Genomic DNA, 18,728 nt, shown 5'->3' on the forward strand with positions numbered 1-18,728 from the left:
CTCAATGAGGAGATTTATATGCAACAGGCTGAAGGATTTGTGCAAAAAGGCAAACATTTGGTGTGCATACTAAATAAGAGTCTAAAGAAAGCACCCAAGTAGTGGTATAATAAGTTTGATGCTTTTATAAAGTCCCAAGAGTTTACACATAGTACTGAGTATTTATGTCTTTATGTGAAAAGACCGCGGAATGGACAACTTATTGTGCTTATTTTTTATGTGGATGGCATGCTCATTGTTGGTCATTTAGAAAAGGACATTGCTGACTTAAAGCAAAAGCTACATTGTCAATTTGACATGAAAGATCCAGGTGATGCCAATCATATTTTGGGTATGCACATTACTCAAGATCGTGAGAATTATACACGTTTCAAAAAGAATATGTGCAAAAAGAGCTTGATAATTTCAATATGCAGTAGGGGAAGTCATTGAGTACATTGCCTGCCCATTTGAAACTTAGCAAGAATGATTGTTCCAAATCTGCTAAGGAAAAATCCTCAATGGATAAGGCTCCTTACGCTTCAACTTGTAGTAGTTTCATGTATGCCATAGTGGCTACAAGACTTAACATTGCGTATGTAATGGGAATTGTCAATAGGTATACGTCCAATCTTGGAAAGAAGCATTGGGATGCTGTCAAATTGATTCTTAGATACTTGAGTGGCACAACAAATAGCATGCTATGGTCATGGAGAGTTATTCATTAGGGGACATGTTGAGATTGACATTGCAGGTTGTGTTGACAATCGTAAATGAACGATTGGTTGGATCTACACTTTTGCTCATTCTACTATTTCTTGGAGATCAGTTCTTCAATATTGTACGTGACTTTCCACTACACAGGTAGATTATGTGTCATGCCAAAGGTAATACCAGACACGCCAAGGACCAGGACATACATGCAATAAAGGGGGCCTATAAATAGCATGGTCCAGGGTGAAGGGGATAGAGGAGCACCACAGACAGAGAGTGAGAGAGAGAGAAGGAGACACACACACAATGTGGGTGGGGAGACTCCAAAGAGTGAGCAGCCCCCTATACACTTATGCTATGTATAAGGTATACAAGTCAGTGGGCGCCCAGACTCTGGGCGGCCGGGCAAGGCACAGACTCCTATACCCCAACAACCTCCCACTTAAAGGCAACTGTGCCTTTAAGCAAGAGAACCTAGTCTAAAGACTACAAAAGGCGAGAGAAAACCGCTCTCAACCGATGCCCACTGGCTGGCTGTGATTGTGTGCATCCGGCTGTCCTGCTCCCGTGTAAGTCCATACACCACCAGACGTACCGCACACGTACTGCAAGTATGTACGCAATACCTGCATATCTCCCCCGTGCACTATGCCATCATCTGTCAACAAACGACTGACAACCCCAACTGCAAATGCTCCCACTGCAGCTGCGATATCCGGTCTCACGATCAACATCTCATACATGAGACCACCGAATGCCGATGCAATGCTAGCGGGCCCTGCTAGCTCTACGGAGCATGCATCAACATATATATCCCTGGAAATAGGCATCTCTGACTAACAAGGCGTGTCAGTCACATGCATCTCCTGACTGTCCGCAAAAGACACATCAACCTGTCGTGCAACCTCAGAGCAAACCAGCTGCTCTAGGTGTCTGCTGGAAGACATATCCTGCACAACTATATCCCCATGCTCACTGTCGAGCATAGAAAGGAATGATTGCATAATCGCTGACATCTCAGTCTCCTCTGCAATCATCCACTCCAAACATGACCACTCAATCTGCTGTGACTCACTAGAGCTCTCATTCTCTAACTCCGTATGCATAGACTCTTGCACAACGTCCTCCTGTCGTGACTCACTAGAGCAAGACCGCTCTACCTGTCTATCCTGCATAGAAGTATCTCGCACAACTGACTCTCTGCTTTGCTCAGTCACTAGCAAAGCATGCATGTCTGACTCTGTCACCTCTCTGTGTGACTGCTCAAGTCGTGCCCCAACTGCGTGCACAACGAGCTCACTACTCTGCACTCCATGCAAAGTACCCTGCAACCCATGAGCAAAAGAGACTCGCCTGCTCTCTCGCTCTCTACCTGGCTGCGTGATCACAGAGACAACATCGTCTCTCGCGTGATCCACATGCAATGGGTAACCTGTACCACTCCTAGCACCTCTCGCAATCACTAGCGAACCCAAATGCATCACAAAATCTCTCTCTCGTAGCGAAATCTGACATCCACAATCTCTAAGCTGACCAATCGAGATCAAACTCACTGTCAAATCTGGTACATAGCGCACATGTCGTAACAAGTAAGATGCACCACCCGTTAATGACAGTCTCACATCTCCTGCACCTGCTATCGCATGCACCGATCCATCGGTCAAATGTACACTGCCAAGCATCCCGCTAGAATAGCTACAAAACCATGCACGATGCGGCGTGACATGAAACATAGCATCTGCGTCTAGCAACCACTGCGAAGGGAGTGCACTATCCACATGTATAACATCTCCTGCATAGCTCAAGGTAAAAGTGACATCCCCGTCAGTGGTATACTCCGACACTACATGTGCCTCAACTGTCAAAGCAACTGAGTCCATGGCATCACTACATACATCTCTGAGACTGCCATGTCTCCTACGATGTCGCATACGACGAAAACAGCGCTTTCTAACGTGTCCAGAATGACCACAATACCAACATGTTACCTGTCGGCGTGCTCGTGAATGTACATGTCTCACACGAGTCCGTGATGACTCATATCTATCATACATTTCATGTAATCTGCACCAAAGTGCTCTCGAAGTAGTCTCATACATAACAAGAGCATATACAGATTCCGCAAGGTGCAAAGAGAGTGTAGATAGTGCCATCTCCTCTAGCTCCTGCCACTGATCGTCAGACATGTTTGAAGGTCTACCTGCATCACCACTCAATGGTCCATGCAACCCTCGATGTGTCAATGCGTCAAGCATACACTCTCTCCATGCCGCAAAGTCTGACCCATCAAACACGCGCATCTGTGAGAGGTCACAATCTGATCGATCACCTGTCTCTGCCATGAGCACAATGTAGCAAACTAGAAAGCAAAAACACTTCACCAACAACACCTGGAAACTGTCTACCAATATGGCCAGAAACACAATGTAAAACCTGTGAGACACACTCCAAAATAGAGCTCCCGCAATGTCAATACAAGCCTCGCCTGCTCTAGTATCACACTGCAATCTGTGAGCTAATCACCAAGCCCACATTGTGCGGTATCGATGCATACATACGCACAAATCTCCCACCTGCAGAGAACACCGCACGCAAATGCTGGGTGCAACCCGCAATCTCTACCTAGATCGCACAAATGATACGCATAAAACTCCTGGGAAAATTTCACCAGAGTTTCGACGCACAATGGCTGTCAACACAAAATAACCATTGTCCTGCAAGCTCAATACAATGAGCAATCAATGGGCATCAAACTACACTCAATATACATGCATAAGCTCTGCAAAACTATGGCAAACAATGCTCGAGATCACAAGACTCTCCCACCTGAGAGCAAACCATTGTCTCAAGCAAAGAAAGATACACAACTCCTCACTCTTGCGAGAGTGGATACAAAAACACAAAACTGTGTACAAACTGACAAAACCTGTCAAAGTGAGAGTAAACACTCGATCACAAACTATGGCGAGAATCTGGGAAAAATCCGACAGAATTTCCCCTCAAAACTGAGCAAAAAACTCAAGTACAATCTCTACCATAAACCATAACACTACTCAATGCCAATGAGTAGAAATGCCAAAATGGCTCCACATTTTCACATACAATGGCAATCCGCACTCAACGTACATCAACGGAGTGACTGCGCATAAGCAAACGCCAAAAGATTTGCAATCCGAAAACTTGATCAATGCGAAAACAATGCTCTCAAAAGAGCTTACCAGCACTTGAAAGTGCTCGCCAAAATGCATATATAATGGGCATCAACCATGTGCCATATCCATTTGCAAACCATCCGCAAAGACCATGAATCCAAGCACAAAATCACTGCCAAAGTATCCTGTGAAAACCAGTGAAAGAAGCTCCACCTGTGTGCTCCAAAAACCTGCGTCTCTCAAGAGACCGCTTCGGTGGTGTGTAAACGCCTCCGTACTTCGTTGCCCAAGTCTACCAAAAACCCTCAAACCACAAGCTTAACACAAGCTGCAATTGCATCTTCAGCTCAGAATTTATGCACTCAACTTCAAGCATCTCCCGTGCTTCCAAAAGTGCATCAAACTCGCACACAATGCGACAACAGAAAATTTGGAATTTCTGTATACAGTCAGTCTGAGCTGAATATCAGCAAAACGGTGAGGAATTTGCAAAAAGTTTCTTCTGCAAAGTTGTAGACCACGTCGAAACGGATGGGCTTCCTAACAGAATTCTTAGATCTTCATTCTACAAGGAGAAAAACGAATCTGAAAACAGTGCTGCTGCGCACACAGTTTTAGGGCAGCACCTTCACTTACACACAATCTTCCACACTCCTTTCTGAGCTTCCACAAGAGCATACATCACTCTCAACTGAGTTCACAAGCTCCCATTGCATTCTCACAGCAAGTCTTCTGCTTTCTTAATCTCTCTACCGTCGAGAGAGAGAGAGAGCTATCGCCTCGAAGCTCTCAAAGCCGTCGTGCTCTCCGCGGTCACCATAGCTCTGATTCCAATTGAAGGTGATCGGGGAGCACCACAAACAGAGAGTGAGAGAGAGAGAAGGAGACACACACACGATGTGGGTGGGGAGACTCCAAAGAGTGAGCAGCCCCCTATACACTTATGCTATGTATAAGGTATACAAGTCAGTGGGCGCCCAGACTCTGGGCGGTCGGGCAAGGCACAGACGCCTATACCCCAACACAGGGCCTATATAGGGCGTGGTTGGGTGGTTATTTACATGTGATAGTCCCAGTCCTCATATTGGTATTAAAGCAAGGTGAAGCATGGCATGGAGGAGGGGTGAACCGCTGTGGAAGGTGGGGTGCATGGACTCTCTCTCTCTCTCTCTCTCTCTCTCTCTCTCTCCCCCCCCCAATGAAAGGCTATGGAGGTTCTACGGATGTGAAGAAGAGTTGAAGGGCATGAAAATTCTTGGGGATTTTCTTTTTGCATGTATGAAAGAGGTCGTGAAGAAGACAAAGAACTCACTCTTAGAAAAGAACCATTGTGTGCATGGCCTCCTAACAAGGAGAGAAGCCACACAATTATCAACATGGTTGCGTGCACAAGCAAGCTCGTTGGGGTCGCCCTAGGAAGGAGAGGAAATTATGTCACAGAAGGTTGCTCTATTGTAGCATGCAGCAAGTGTAGCGGGATGACGTTCTTTCCCCCACGTGGCCACCATTGCTCACGAGAGGCAGCTCTTGAATTTTTCTCACTAGGGTACTCAAGCAAGACCACTTAGGGTTCTCTTAAAGAAAAAACTAAAGGGAGGTGCCCACGAGCCGTCCCCCCCCCTCCCCAAAAAAAAAAAAACTTCTCTTTAATCCTCAGCTATAAATTCGGAGATAAAACAACAAGGCAACAATTCAAGGGCGGCACGACATAAGGGACAAGTTCCACGCTCGGCAAGGCATCGACAAAGGTTTTGCACACGGTTTTTAAGGGCTTTGGCATGGCTGACTTTGCAAGGAACGCCATGCGACATGCAAGATGTCGGCATGGAAGGCATGTATGTAGAGTTCACGCCGACAAAGACCAGTTCAGAGATTGTGCATAGCAAAAATTTTCAATGGGTGAAAGCTTGACGACGTCAATTTTAGGCAAATTTGAGCGGATTTGGCATGCAAATCACAACAAAAATCCATCTTGATAAGAACCTCGGCAAGGACATAGTCCTCTGAAAGGAAATTTATTGAATTTCCTTGCACAAGAAGTGTGATTTTCTACTATGCATGGCATCAAACAAAGGACTTCGACGGTGGCAAATGATCCTAAGAATCCATGCAAGGCATGGGGTTTCTTTCTCGTTGGAACTGTATAGAAAACTTACAGAAGCAAAGAGACACGGACAAGGTTAGGGATTGTTTGGTTTGTTTATATTCTAATTCCATTTAGAGTTTATTTTGCAAAAACACTGACTACGGGTAAGTGAACGCAATGTTAAACCTTCCAGTACGCATATGATTTGGTTTTATTTCATTTTTTAATATTCTTTGATTGACTTTTACAAGTAGGATGTATAAGCTTGAACGATTTCATCCATTTTTCTCTTCAAACACATGATAAGGTCATGTAGGAGCAAACAATTTTGGGTGGTAGTGTCCCACATACATTTTTCCATTATGCAATTATGGACCTACTTGATAGGGTTTCGTTTGGCACATGTTGTCACAAGAGGAGCAACATGGTCTAGGTACTCATGGAGTTCAGTTTAGCCAATGTGAAAAAGGGTTTATGAGGGTCGCTCTCGCTGATGTCACTAATTGTTTACAGTTACCTCCACACATAAGTACATCTTGGATGTCATTTTTTCGGACATCCTTATATGAGACATATTCCACATGTGGAGAATATGAGTCTCTAGGAGTGACACTCGTGCCCATTACTTCAATTATGTGTCGCGATAGAGCCCCTAGGTGCTAGTTGGATCCATTTGTTAGACCATTCTGAGCACATTGTATCATGAATAATTTTAGTGTCCAGAAATTGTCGGTTACCTAGGAAGGCTTGTTAAGGTTACAAGTATTGTTAAGCAACTTTAACAGATAGTTGTTTCAACATGTAGCAAGCTATGTTCTATTAATGAACAATTTTTATTTGGTACCTAGATGTGATTGATTTTCACATTCTATCATGGCCCACGTATGTTGGACGGCTTTCACGTGATTGCAGGGGGGAAATTTTGGTTCTTTCTCTATGCGATGTGGGCATAAAGTTATCCATAAGCATTGGTAAGTATGGTTATGGAAATGTAGGTTCGGATTTATTTTTTGTTAAATGCATGCACACTAGATGTTATGGGCCCTAGTGTTTAGCAAAGGCTGAGTTGGAGCGGCATGCAAATTGACGAAAACCATTTTACAATATATGTGCAATATTCCTACGAGATTAATTGTGGGTCTACCAATCACCAATAGAGTTCATGGCTTGGTTTGGATGCTTGTAGACACATTGATTAAACTTTGCACAGTTTACTCGCCACTATTCAATCTCTACAGTAAAACAAGTTGGTTGCTCATAGCATTGTTGATTACTTAGCAATGTTGCAAGGAATTGTGCTCCCTATTTACCAGCCATTTTGGAGGATTGTATGTAAACAATGGGGAAACATACCTCAGTATTGCCAGTCATCTAGAGATAATAGGCAGATACAAGTGTTAATCTTGTGCTAAAGGATATGCTAAGTATGTACGTTAGCACCAAGAAATCCAATTGGAAAGGTAATCTCTCTAGTTGTAGTTTGCTTACCATGAGGCAAAGCATGTTGCAAGACTAAGTTTAGAGTCCCTTCATGTTTCGGTCAGGTTTGCACATTTTTGTACTTGATATGTCAACTATTGGTATATGCATGGGTGTGGGTGAGGGTATGGATGTTGCAATAAATTGTAGTCATATTGATACTTATATGGTTTATATGGATGCTTATATTGACGATCTCAACGTGTATATAGATGTCCACATTAGCACCCTAGATTTTTTTTAATATTTGCATGTGTTAATGTTCACACTCTGTGTTAAATATTTGCATGTGTTAATGTTCACACTCTGTCTTCTAGTGTTGTTTATGCTTGAAACATTACTCTCTCTCTCTCTCTCTCTCTCTCTCTCTCTCTCTCTCTCTCTCTCTCTCTCTCTCTCTCTCTCTCTCTCTTTGCAAACACCTTTTTGGTATTATAACGTTGTGTCCTTTAGAGCATAACCCTTGGATTGTATTCCTTTATCATATTTGAGCTATAATGCTACCATTTCGAAGTCCTTTCTTTATTTCTTTTTGCAAGCATTGAAACATGTGTTGACCATCATTTTTGTTTAGCATGCAATATTACATCAATTTCATAATTCTTTCAAGTCCAAGGAAGGAGGGACCATTTTTTTCAAGTACAACAAGGGGTACGAATGTCAAGGTATGCACTTAGTTGCATTTTTGCATGTTTCCTTCTCAAAGGTCCACATAGTGAGTATTCCATTTGAAATTTGGGCAAGTATGGGATGAAGGAATAGCAAGGGCTCGTAGGGTTTTTCTTGCTCTCTCTCCCTCATTTTGGGCTCTCTCAAGTTCACTGTGGCCAAGCAAGCATGCTCTCTCTCTCCCTCTCTCATGGGAGCTCAATCGATAGTCCCGTGCTCAAGAACATGGCTATGGATGCAAATCCAAGCAAGTGAAACATTCATCTTCTTCCTCTTTTCTATTATGCTAACTATACTAAGAGCTTAGCCATGGAGTAAGCATATATACATACAAAATTTTTGCTTAAGAAATACTTCTTTTCACCCTCATCTACCTCTTTCCCACAATCCTTTATCCTTGTTGGTATGTTTAGGGTTTGGAAAGGAGGGTTACACCATGGAATCATGAAGCTCATCATCTTGATTCAAGGAGAGTTGCACAAGATCAGAGTCTTGCATTGTAATCACGAATCTCTTATGAGAGAATTATAATACAAAGTCCTTTTGGAGGGGGGACCAACTCCAAGAAAATACGGTCCTCATCAAGTTGTGAATCTTAATTTTGTGAGAAAGTGCAGTGAAATTAGCTCGTCACAATCCCTAAATCTCCTCTAAAGAATTCTCTAAAGGGAAAATTCACCTTTCATAATTAACATCATTTATTCTAAATTTTTTTTAGAATTTATAATTTTGTTGATTGCTACTCAAAAAGATGGAAAATCATAACATCCCTAAAGTTTCTTCAAAATCTTATCACCTTGACTTGTATAATTGGGAACCCATTTGAAAATGGTTTCTTGTGAGCTATTGATTGGCAAATCAAATAAATATTCAGTTTATGTGGATTGCCCATTTTTTTGTTGGAACATAATAATACTAAAAGGAAGGCAAATAACATTACAAGTGCACCTAAGGAAGGACAAGGGCTCTCTTGGCCAAAAGAGGAAGGCATGGGAATAGAGGATACATCACAGGAGTGAAAAAGGGAGAGATAATTAGCAATGGTATACAACCTCGAGGAATCATATGAGATAAAATGCTTTCTCCACCTTTGCCATCTCAAACTCTTCTACAAAACTTTTACTTCAACTTGGGTTGCTTTAGAAACCTGACCAGAAAACTCAAGCATAATTTCTTTGAAGTTCCAGCATAATTTCTTTGAAGTTGATGATGAGGAGGCAAGCAGAAGAAGAGAAGGGGACTCCAACATAGCTTGATTTTGTTCTAACTAGATTTACCATAGATAATGAGCTCCCCTTAAATAGGTCCATAAGGGATATCTACAAAGCTGCATTTACCTAGTAAGATGGATCTCCAAGTGAACTTTGATTGATCAGCAGGGCAGGCTTTTTGGAGCTCCTTCTTGAGAAAAATATTATATTTACAATTGATGAAAAGATAAGCTAGAGTCTCTTCATGGACATTACACCTTCTAGAAATACCATCATAAATCCCTATTCTCTTTGCCTTTGAGCATGTCCAAAAGCCTTGATGAATGATATGCTGCATTAGGCAACTCTGCTTGATGGACAAGGGAAAGGCCCATATACATTGGAATCTATAAGACCATTGTTTATTAGCATTCAAGGAAAGCATCCATCTACTATTGAGCATTTTAACCAGTTGAGGGTCCATTTTACATGCTGGTCCTTTGCATTTATAAATGTCCTTGCATACTTTAGGGAGGATTAAATGGTGACCCCTAATAGTGTTTTGTAGCACATTCTGTATACTTTGGACTTTGCTCCATACCAAATCAGCACACCCCAAAGAGATTTGAAATTGAATCATCATCTGCTCTTTTGATAGCCAATTCCCTTCCTCGTCCACATCCTTCTATCATCTGAGACGAGCCTTGAAGCATTTGTGGGCTTTTCTGGATAGCTAACCAACCATTAGACTTTGAAAGCTAGCCAAACCAGATGGAGTCCTACAACCACAGAGAGGGGCAAAGATTTTAGTCATGAGGAGGACACAAGTAAGATTTCTTAACAGTCCAAGCCTTCTAGAACCCAAACAAGGTCAAAACCTTTATTAAAGAGAAGAAGCTCTTCAACTAGAAGAACTCTCTAAGGCTTATAATCTCTAAGGCAAAACTTGTGAATGTTTCTTTCGATAAGCAGGGCCCAAAATTCTGAGGATGATATTGATCTCAAAATCCATTTGCTTGACAACTTACATGATAATTTTTTAATGTTTAGAATGCTCGGGCCTCCATTTTCTTTTGCAATGCAACATGTTTGCTAGGAAACTTTAGGTATCTTGTTTACATAATCAGAACAACCCCATAAGAATTTCCTACTAAGATAGAATAATTTGTTCAATTGATATTGAGAAGGCATCCAGCAGGGCAGAAAGTAAACAACTAAAGACAGCAAGTAACGATTAAGAACAAAAACCCTTACTGTTAGGTTAGGCTGATGGTAGTGCCATACAAAAAGTTCCATACAAAAATTTTCTTCCTAAATTTATCAAGAACCCACTTCATCTTTGGTTGAAGGACACTTTGAACCCCATGGGAATTTCAAGATGTCTGAATATTTGACCATCCTCAATAGGTTTTCATTCTGCTTCCCTCACCAGATCTAGACAACTTCCCTTAGATACTTTATAGCCTGTTTTTGAGTGGTTAATCACTAAGCCACTCACTATACAAAATAGATTTAAGCATTCCAAAGTTTTCAATATATTGAGCATCATTACAAACCAAAGCATACAGTAGAGGAGGCAAGGGACAGCCCTACCTAAATGATCTGTAAAGAGGAATAGCATCAATTAGAGTACCATTGACTGAAACTTTTGCAGAGACATTACCAAACAAAAGATGAACAAAACTTATATTTTTTTTGCCCAAAACCAATGTCAAATAGATTGTGCAGTATAAACTCCCATTCAGATTTGGGCATTCCCAATAGATTGAGCATCATTATTACTGACCAAAACATACAACAGAGGAGACAAGGGACAACTCTGCATGAATGATTTGTAAGAGGAATAGCATCAGTTAGAGTACCATTGTCTGAAACTTTTGTAGAGGTATTACCAAACAAAATATGAACAAAACTGATAATTTTTTTGCCCAAAACCCATGCCAAATTGATTGTGCAGCTTGAACTCCCATTCAATTCTATCATAAGCTTTGCCAAAATCTATCTCAAAGAAAATGAAGTTCGGATCGAATTCCTCAACAAATTCCATGCCTTCCCAAATGGCAATAATAACATCTAAGATGTATCTCCCTTTTATAAATCCTTTTGGCTCTTTAAGAATAAACTGATCTATGAGAGGGCTTAGTCTCCTAGCTAGAGAGAAAATAAAATTTGTACACAGAATTCAAACAAGTGATAGGTCTCCAATTTGACAACTCCTCCCTTGAGCCGTTCTTATGGATTAACTTCACCACACTAGCATTGATAGAAGGGGACATAGCTCCAAGAGCCAGGCCTTCTTGCCATACCAAAATAAGATATGGAACCAAAAAGTCTTGATAAATAAAATAAAAGCCATTAGGAATGCCATTCAATCTAGGTGACTGCCAAGTTTCAATTTTTAATAGTCTGTCTCTCTTATTTCCCCTTCTGTTAGAGGTAGGTCTAACAATTTTGCCACTTGAGGAGGCACCGTTCTCTTTCTCACAGCATCAATTTTGGCTATGGCATTGGTAATTTCTCTATTTCTGAGAGGAGGAGAAGAGAAAACATTAGAAAAGAAAAGCCTCGCAACTTTCGCATTTTCTTTTTGAGTTTTGTCCTGGATTCCATTCATTTTTTAAACAAAGAAATTAAATATTTACACTTTTTCTTTTTTCAGCAGTGAAAACATATGAGAATTGGGCTTATCTATCTTTCCAACCCATAATTAAGTGGTCCAAGCAAGGGCACCCTGAGCTTCAAGGAGCTCCTCCTTTTTCAACTTGTCTTTTAAAGATAAGAGCTCTAAGGGAGGAGAGTCAGATGGATATGATTCTTCAAGCATAGAAATTTTCCTGTTTGTCATCATCCTTCTATGGGCTCCAATATCTCTAGCCTTCCTCTTAAACTGAGTCAATGCATGTTGGGTTTGTTTAACAGTAGAATCCCAGGATACAAATGCAGTACTATGCAAAGAAACATCAGTCTTTAAAATATTATGTGTTGTAGCCTTAACCAAATGAAGCTTAAACACGGACCTATCAAGATGGGGCCAACCAGATCTGAGATAGTGCTCATCTTTATGAGGCTCAAATATTAGAGGTTTGTGATCAAAGAGCAATAATGAAGAATCAGCCTTGCAATTCACCATCCTAGTGTTCCTAAACTAAACCCACAGTCATGTACATCCTATCCAATCTTGCAGATCTAATAGTTTCCCAGAGCTGATTGTTAGAACAAGTAAAACCAATATCCTCTAATACATCCCTAAGGGCATGTTTGTCAAAAAGTTCCTCCCAATTTCTTTTTTCATTTCCTTGAATGACCTGATGCAATGCATTCTATCTGTCCTTAATAGCTCTGTGACCATATTGAAGTCACCTACAATAAGAACTTGGGGATTAGGCATACGATACTTTTTCGATCATTTGGAGCTCCTTTCAGACATGAAATTAGAAACATAAATGCAAACAACAATATAGTTAAAAGTTTCCTTGATGGAAATAGCAATCTAATGATCCTTGGGGAAAGCATCACTTTGGTGATCAAGTGTCCATGACTAAGAGCAATCCAAGAGCATCTCCACCTTTGCCCGCACTATGGTTAGTGTAGAACTATTTTTGAGCTCTACTTATCCTCTACAGATTGAATTCGAGGGGCTGCCCTTTGACTTTCAATTCCTACAAACATATAAACTCCAGTTTCAATTGAAGGTCAATAGGCCACTTCCTGATGGAAACCGCCCTAATTGGGTCTATGAGGCCTTTGCAGTTAATAGAAAGCCCTGAGATGACTTGATTCATTTTTTTTAATTTTTAAAGGGTTTCACTGAAGACACAGAGAGACGTATAAGATCAATTGAATTTTCTTTTGTCCTTTTTGACTTGCCAACATGAATAGGAAGAGTTTCTTCCTTTGCTTGGGTCATCAAGATGTCTACAGAGTTGAGAGGAGATTGCGATAAATTTTTAAACTCCTCAGCATCTTGCTCCTGCAGCTCCCTTGTGAAATCATCACCATCAACATGAAATGGTTGGTCCACTGGGTTGGTGTACTTGGCCAAGTAGCATTGGAATAGGCCTCACCATCATCTGACTCATTAGAATTAGATGTGAGACCTCTAGTGTTTTCTCATGGACTGGCTGGAGGTACCATGGGAACATGTGATACTTGAGGGTTAAGGCCTTCTGACTTTGGGGAGGGTACCTCAACTTGGACCTCATTGAGGGTTGAGAGGAAGAGGTGTTGTCAACTATATCTTTTGCTCTCTATTTGTTGAGGGATCAAATACCATATCAAGCACAACACCATAGCTGTTCACAGATCCACCGTTGTTGTTTCTACCTACCTGTTTGTTCCTTGCATTCCCCCTTCTATTGACTTGCTAAAATCCCTGGTTGTTGTCTTTAATCTCCTTGCTCTTGTCAACTTCCTTCTGTACTTTGATAGCGAGTTCAAGGGTAGTCCTTCAAAAGATGACCCTGTTTGATAATACAATGAAAGCAAGCATTTGGAAAATTTCTATAAATGATTTTTTGAACATGCAAGACTTGCCCCATTTGATCTTTAAGTGTAATGGAAAAGGAGCATCTGTGTCCACTTCAATGAGAAGCTGAGGGTCCCATTCGGGATTAATCCCATTGGAGGGCTTCCAACACAGTCCCTTTCCAACCTGAGACCCCACCTGCTTGAGCCAAGGCAAAAAATCGACTAAAAAATCAGGGAAATCCATATGAGACAACAACGGAGATGTATGCGTGGTGCAGATATGGCTTTGCCACATGTTAGAGAGGCAGTTCCAGCGGCAGTCTATGCCAGTGACGGTTATGTCATGCTTGCCTCAAGTGTACCTCTTGCACATATATCTATGGTTAGCACACTTTCTCCATAGTGGTTACTAGATAGCAATGCTACTTTCCACGTCACACCATGTTGTGAGTGGCTCAACACATTTTTTAGTGGCGATGGTTGAACGTTTACATAGAGGGTGTCATTGCCTAGTGGTGCATCATATACGCTACGGCATGTGCGCTACGTTCCTTAGCTGAGACAGAGCTTGATCTCAGTGAGACAGGCAGACTTTGGTTGTCAGACACTTCTTAGAGATGAGTCTTTCCAGATGCATTGCGGTTCATTAGTGATTGCTAGAGGAGCCCGCAACGGCCTTGTATATCCTATGCATGTGTCTGAGGTTTGAGATGGCATAGTCTCGGTTTTGTTGTTGGCATGCTTTGAGCGAGAGATGAGACATGTCTCTTTCACAGGTGAGCTCCACCATGCTCATGAGACAGAGCATTTAGCTGTGTAGGATGTGCTAGTAGACTCTGTAGAGAAAGAGGTAGAACGACAGTGCTCTAGTGAGACACAACACGTGTTGTTAGACATTGTGCAGGCAAAGGTACAACATTTTTTCTCCCCGGAGACACAACCAGAGATGCCATATATGGATTTCTTTGATATGCTCATGTTAGAGGTTGATGAGTTGATGCTAGGACACACAGTATTCCCTATGGGTGGCAGGGACGTAGCTATCCCAGTGTCGGTGTTGACACATCCATACGCGATGGGTAATCCTGATGATGCAGTGATTGCAGATAGCATAGGGGAGGCGAGTACAACCCTGTTTCCACAGATTTTGTCAGCGTTCGTCGGGCATCTCATGTTCGCTTACTAGTATCGAGGCCCGACCTAACAGTTGCAGTGGGAGCATTTGTAGAAGGGATAGTCAGTCTTACGGTGACTGACACTAGTATGACAATTTGTGGAGCTTTACATACCATACAAAGTTGTCTGTTGGATTTACATGCAGGCTCTAGCATGGACACGCACGCTCGCCTACCACCGGAGCCGATACGACTGCATGTAGATCGACATAGTGAGGCAGTGGACATAGGTTGAGAGAGTCTCTCACCTAGTTTCTTGTACATACTAGTAGTTTAGCCAGAAGGTCTCATTTATATACGCATTGCCTTTAAGTGGGAGATTGTTGAGGTAAAGGCGTTGTGCCTTTGCTCGGGGCCGGACGTCCGGTGTCCTCCCACCCACCCAACGTGTGTACATACCCTTATTCATTATATACATATGAATAAGGACCTCCTCACTCATTACTTGTTAAGGCTACTCCACCCACAGATTCTCATGCTTCTCCCCTTCCTTGCATGCATCGCACCGCACAGTGCACGCATGCATCTGCGCACACGCGCTCTCACACGGCCGACCCCACAGTAACCTCACCATCTACCCCATCTCCATAGTTGTGATTATTATCAACCGAAATCTTTTCAAATAAAGGTTCACCAGTTTCTTCCTTTGCAAGAGAGGCATTGTGCACTACATTCGCACTGTCATGTTCTTTAGGTTTTCCCTCAGGCTTCAGAGGGTTACCTTGCGCATTATTAGGAAATTCTTCTTGATGCATGTCAATGTTGTTCCAGACATTCGAAATAAGGGAGAAATGACCATTATGAATAGGTGGCAAGGAATTTACTTGCATCGGTCTTTGATGAGGGGGAAAAGGGCCATAGAGTTCGTAAAAGAGGTGCCTAGCCCTACATCAGTCCCTTTCCGAGGAGACAACAGAGGGAAATGTTGAATATTACTAAGGGGGATGAACCCTGGTCGGTTCTGGAGGGGATGGGCATAACATATAGGACTATGGGAGATGAGCCTCTGAACCTGCATTTGAAAAAGAGGTAAAACTTGCTGAATGGGACTGAGGTTAGCATTACCTCCTGAAGCCATCCTCTGCTCCATAGGCCTCCATACGTTGGGCGTAGACTATTCGGGATATTTTACAACACCATTCAGTAACGCATCCTGTAGAGCCATCGTACCTCCCCCCAAGGGGAAGGGCACATGAAGACTTGAGAGTGGAGCGGTGCTGAGAAGCGGACGGAGGCAAGAGGGGATGGCACCGATGTGTAATCAATGTGCATGGCCTAGGGAAAACCCCACAGTACGGAGCTTAGACGATCTCTCCCCACCCACTCCCAAGTTGCCACTCTCCAAGTTAATAAACCATTTTAGAACTTACATGGAAGTTTTAAAAGGTGAAAATAATATAGTAAAAATGATCCAGGAAGTACTATTCGTGAAGTTAATTTGACTGAGTTAGCATATTTATTGTATAACAAATATGAACAACTTACAAGTATAGAGAGCAATCGGATAGAGATTCTTGAAAATTTCATATAAATGATGACTAATTTAGGATTTTAAAATACTTGGATTATTCAATGTAATCATCAAACAACACTCTTGTGTAATGTTTAAGCATGATGCTTCGAATGACTTGCTCATTGTTTCAATGGATGTTGCTAGGATAGTAGTGAGACCGAATGCCATCACATAGGTGAAAACTTTGTCTCTTGAATTAGTGTCATTCTTTTTTTAAATTTCTAAAACAAGCCTTAGAGAAGAAGAGAGTGGGGCATACATTGATGTTTTACTAGTTCCTGTATCGATTTGTACCTTTTCATGTGAAGCATTGAAATCCCTCATTCCGAGCCTTGAAACTTGCCTTCCTTTTCGTTTAATTGCTTTGGAATGCCAACATGAACCGAGCATGAACCTTCACCTTGTTTTTTGGCAAGCTTGACAAGCCAAGAGATGCTCTCTTTTTTGGACTCCATGCCATTACTTCTTTTTTATATAAAAAAAGCAAGTATGAAGGTGGAAAGTCAAAAGACCTTTTGTGTTCATATAAAGGAGCGTTTCTCTTCTCCTTATTTTCTCTCTAGCGTTTTCTTCTCTTTAAAGTGTCCTCCCCCCCCCCCCCCCCCCCCCCCCCCCCCCCTCTCTCTCTCTCTCACACTCATCCGTCCTTTCCAGCTAATTCTGTTGCAAATCTGCGTGCTTCATCATTGCCCGTTGCTGTGTGCTATAGACTAGCGCATCATTTTTGTTGTTGTTGAGGGAATCTTTGAATCAAGAATACCTTTTAATTTTTTTGAAGCCATTAGGAATACCATTAGCAATAATCAGACATTATGAGTGAAATATATTCATAAGAAAGAATTACAACAAGATCACCGTGCACATATCGTGTCGTGGGACAAGGACGAGTTTGGCTTTACAAGGACACACCTTTAAAGATAGAAAAAAACTCAAGTCATAACATAGTAAGAACCCGCACATGAGTGCATCGAGCTGAGAAATGTGTTAAGAATTAAATTCATAAACTCTTTGTACCGAGAGCAATGCTTTACCATATTGAAATCACATACACATTTTGCTCAACTTCGATGCACAATTGAAATGCATTCTATGTACATCGAGGGCTAGTCATCATAGGTGCCCCCCACATGCAGGGGGGTGATCCATTATCAAACTTGATTACCCCACCCATCTCACAACCACGCGCGAAATGAAGGCATACATACATAATTCAATAAGCAAGGGGTGATGCTAACTGAAGGTAAAAGAGGTTCAATTGCCTCAACGTCTCTCATTTTCAGCTTTGGGATGCACACAAGGGTGCAATCATTGCCTTGATTTTAGCACTGAGCCGCTTTTAGCCTGGATTAGTGGTCTTTGTGCTCGAGAGTTGAGCTCTCTTTTATAATCTCTCTCTCTTATATATATATATATATATATATATATATATATATATATATACACACACATTGCAAATAGGATGCGCAACAAAAGGTCAGAATAAAATATGAATATTTTGAATGGGAGGCAAAACAGTCAGTGCCGTCACTGTCGCGTGTGGTAGCTCATGCTCCATGGCTGCGATTTGTAATCCCCCTTTTGCTTAGTTTTGGGGGGGTAATAGATAACTGTTACCCCCACTGTGTGCCCCCCCATGGTTATGTTGAGTTCCATTCGAAAATTGGCCCGACACGAAGCACTCACTTTTGGGCCAATGTCCACCTGGGTTGCAACTCATGGCTCGGGAATCGACCGGCGCGAAGCACCTTCCTTTGGGCTAAGGTCCGCCTCATTATGTCGAGTTCCATTCGAAAATCAGCCCGACACGAAGCACTTACATTTGGGCCAATGTCCACCTGGGTTGCAACTCATGGCTCGGGAATCGGACGGCGTGAAGCACCTGCCTTTGGGCTAAGGTCCACCTCGTAGCCCTTGGCCCTTTGGCTACTTTCTTACGGAACGGGCCGTTCATATCATCACCGTGGTCCATGGATAGAAACTTATCCTGTGGAATAGCCACTTTGGTACATCCAGGTACACCTCCATGTCAGACGACCGCAGTAGCATCTCGTTGCCTTGCTTATAAATTTTGCGTGCTGTTCCTCGATCTCTCGCGAACCCGCATTAAACCACCCACAGAGGACTCTTTTGCTGCATGCCCATTAGGGTTTCGGCTGGCCCTTCCGTTGGTGGCTCTCGTATTGGCTATGGCTTTCGATTTTATGTGTTGTCTCCTCGTGGGGCAGCTTCTTCGCTACTGCTTGTTGGTTCTTGTAGCCGCGTTGTCAGGGGACTCTCAGCAGGAGTATTGCCTCTCCAGCCCCA

The sequence above is a fragment of the Adiantum capillus-veneris genome, chromosome 1, assembly GCF_014529385.1.
Source record: "Adiantum capillus-veneris isolate H3 chromosome 1, ASM1452938v2, whole genome shotgun sequence".
Classification (NCBI taxonomy): domain Eukaryota; kingdom Viridiplantae; phylum Streptophyta; class Polypodiopsida; order Polypodiales; family Pteridaceae; genus Adiantum; species Adiantum capillus-veneris.